The sequence below is a fragment of the Xenia sp. Carnegie-2017 genome, unplaced genomic scaffold (assembly GCF_021976095.1).
Source record: "Xenia sp. Carnegie-2017 unplaced genomic scaffold, XeniaSp_v1 HiC_scaffold_4, whole genome shotgun sequence".
Lineage (NCBI taxonomy): Eukaryota > Metazoa > Cnidaria > Anthozoa > Malacalcyonacea > Xeniidae > Xenia > Xenia sp. Carnegie-2017.
Genome location: NW_025813504.1, coordinates 4,694,892 through 4,698,470, shown reverse-complemented (window position 1 = coordinate 4,698,470; position 3,579 = coordinate 4,694,892). Strand labels below are relative to the sequence as shown.

General features: G+C 33.6%; 1 long non-coding RNA gene across 1 annotated transcript; it reads left to right on the top strand.

The window, feature by feature from the left end:
* Positions 1–743: 743 nt before the first annotated feature.
* LOC124455422 lies at positions 744–2,616 on the top strand. The gene is made up of 2 exons (XR_006951841.1): positions 744–1,067; positions 1,705–2,616. It is a non-coding gene; the product is annotated as an uncharacterized LOC124455422 (long non-coding RNA).
* Positions 2,617–3,579: the final 963 nt, after the last annotated feature.

Here is a 3,579-nt window from a genome sequence, read left to right as displayed (position 1 = left end):
AATAGTTAGCAATTAGGGGTGTTTCTTAAGCATTGTAGAAGTGACTGTCTTTTGTTGACAGCAGCCACGCTTATTTTCTCAAACAACAGTTGTAATATATAGTTAAGATGGCTGTTTCTCAAAGGGTAATAAAGTATTAACTGGTGTTTCCCAAGATTTCACAATTATTCCTCTCTTATTTATACAGTGTTTTTTATTGATATTACGCAGGCGCTAAATTATTCAAAAATCCTTAAAAATGCAGATGATATAGTTCTTTATGGGAATAGTGAAGATTTAGACAGCAATCAAACAAAATTCAGTAAGGACATTGATGCTGTTGCTGACTGGTAGGATGACACTGAATTGATAGTAAATTAAAAGAAATGAAACATTGAATGTCTCATATTTGGAGCAGCAAAAAGATTGGTAAAGTTAAACGACTTATTTTCTATTTACTACCATGCTGAGTGAAAAAATATATGAGACAAAAGAATATAATAATCTTGGGTTGGAATTGAATAGTACTTTCAATCTGGATTCTAACTTTTAAATAAACTTTAAACGTGCATCTGGAAGGCTGTGACTGCTTGCAAAAAGTTTGTCTTAAATGTTAATCAACAAAAGCAATGTATTAATCCAAGTTTTTACGTAGCTTCACTTGTTGTGATATACTCTAAATTAAATTAACTGAAACAAAGATGAAGAACATCTCAATTTTTCAAAAATATGCTGCCAAAATAGTATCTTTCGCCAATTTTTCTTTGGTAGATCTTTCCTTGGTTATCCAACGTAACTGTGAAAGAGCTAGTGAGGTTGTACGAAAATGCCTCTTTAAGGACATATGTCTTCTTTTTCAAAATTTTCATGATTATTATAATATCGTGGCGTGGTTTATCAGGTACCTGTCAGTGATCACTGTATGACGTATCTGGGTTTTGCATTAAGCTTTCTGTTTGACTAAATTTTTCTACTCATGGGGTGGCGTCTGAAGGAGTTATGAAACCGATGAACATACTGGCAAGCAAAGTGGGCAATGGCTTCAACTAGTCTTTTTCAAGAGTGCGGAGTTAAAAGGCAGTTTCAAGGTGAGGGAGGCAAATTTGTGCCACAACGATGAAAAAAAAAATAAAATAAAAATACATCTGAAATGGGGAAAATTTGAAACGTCATTCATAACAATAACATTGCACAACATTCTCAACCTTCACCGGTTTACAATAGCTTCACTTATAGTGACGTCACTACTTGAAAGAGACCCTACTTCCCCACCCCAAAAAGCTTACGCTCTCAGGTAGTTGAGCTGAAGATGTCACTCGTAGAAAACACTGTATGAAGTATTGCTATAAACTTGGGGTTAAACTTGCAAATGTTATTTTGACCACACTCTCTAAAAGATGATTATGCCATATATTATACAAACATGGATGAATTACAAGTTGCGAATAGTTGGGGATGGGAATTTACCCACTACCTATAACGTGGTGATCTTTTTATAAAGGAAAGCGGAAGAAATAATGTAAAAACAAATAGAACAAAAATTAACCTCATCAAAATGAAAATTCATATATCATTCATTGAATGATAGTCAAATTGACTGTCCATTCCTCATATCCCTATCAGCAGTAAATTTCATAACTCGAGCTAAAGTGAGAGTCTTAGATGTAGTCGAGTTATGGTGAATTATTCGTGATCATCGTATTTGTTTTTAATGATTTATTTCAGATTTGTTCATTTCTGGCCGAACCAGCGTGCAAGGGCTGTTTAGGGATTACTGCTGAATGATATACATAACGTCAACGAAACTGCAAATCTTCTGAAAAGGCAAAGAACAAATGCCAAATTCTTGTCGACAATCAACGTGACAGATAACTGAATTTGACGACTTGAATTCCATGTAGAAAATTCACGCCTTCTAGCAACATGCAGAAAAGTTTGACAGCAAATCAAAAAATTTTGCCGACTACCGAGATCATATGTAAAACAAAATATTAACAATATTTGCAGAAAAGGTGCAAGTGCAACATAATGCAAACAAACGCTCACTGATATTATTTTATTAAACGATATCGGCTGTTTGACTACCACTAGCCTCTCTGTAGTCAAACAGCTAAAAGCTCGTTTGATAAAATTATTATATCAGTAAAGTTTGATCACATTATAAGTATGTGTATTGTTGCATGTTTTAGATATTCACTGATATTAAAAAGAACTCTGGGCATGTTTATGTTAATTCGATTAAAAAAACACATTATTTACATCCATTTAACCGTCGATGTGTATCGACGAACTTGTACTTGATAATTATATGATAGAATGTTTTGATGCTTTTGTACATCGATTAAACGTCTTCAAAGAGAGTTTTGATGAAACCTGAAATTCGGTGAGAATCTCATTTTTGACTTACGCTGGACAGTTGGTGCAAACGCAATAAAGTTTTCCTTTTCGAACACTAGTGGCTTCATGATATTTACTAATAAAGTAGAGTATACAAATCAGAGAATTCTAGATACGAAAAAGAAAATAGATGATAACCACAATGTTAATAAATAGCTACGACATGGGGAATTTATGGCAATAAAATGAAGTAGATTTATAAAACTATTATTTAAACAATATACTATATAATTCATATTATTCAGATAAAACTTCATTACTTCAAAAACCCTTTATGATGCTTAATAATTTATAAAAATAGCGAAGCTTTGACATTCATTGCAATAATTGGACGATAAAAATATTTTAGCCTTCTTGCTGTATATACAATGCATGACATTACGCCTTCTTAAAACTGCACTTTCCGGGGGGGGAGTTCGGCATCAAAGATTGTGAGATTTGCTGCACGTTATTTTGCATCATTTGCGCAGGTAAAACAGATAATTCCAAGGTAGTGGATGGCGATAGTGACTAATGGCCCCACTGAACACGCTATGGATACCCTTTCATTCATGGTTCATGTAAAGTCATATGTTTTGTAATGTGATGCGGTGAATTAAATGCTCGTCACATTACAAAACTACGTTTCATAAGTTTTCTTATTTGGTCATTTATTGTAAGAGCATGTGTATATTGGGCCTATAAGAACAGAAATAAGGTTCAAAAGTCGTATCTGCTCTTGTACGGCAAAAGGTGTCCACGTACTCCATTAAGACGCAGAACAATACAAGCATATCTTCTTTGCAACTCATCCGAAACATTGATGAATAAATTTTGAAAAATATTGAATAATTTTGGGGAATTTTTGAAACATGACCAGCTTTACTGTTGTTATTCACATCATACTATTCGTATCTACAGAACGTATACGAGTGCTCTGGTCATTGTGAAAGCATATTCTACACAGCTCTGCAAGATTATTGATGTTTAAACACATTAGGTACGACAATATATTTATGTCCTTCATCTCCTCTGTTCTTTCTAGGTCTTCGAAATCATGCTAAAAGAAGATAGAACCGAATATTTGCTGTTTATCTCTTTCACCTATTGTTTTTCTGGGGTGCGAAAAATGAGATTTCTATTAATTATAAGAATGGAATGTATCATAGCACCCGTTTCGCTCATTCTAAATGGGTATTACTCAGAGTTCTAAATTTTAGAATG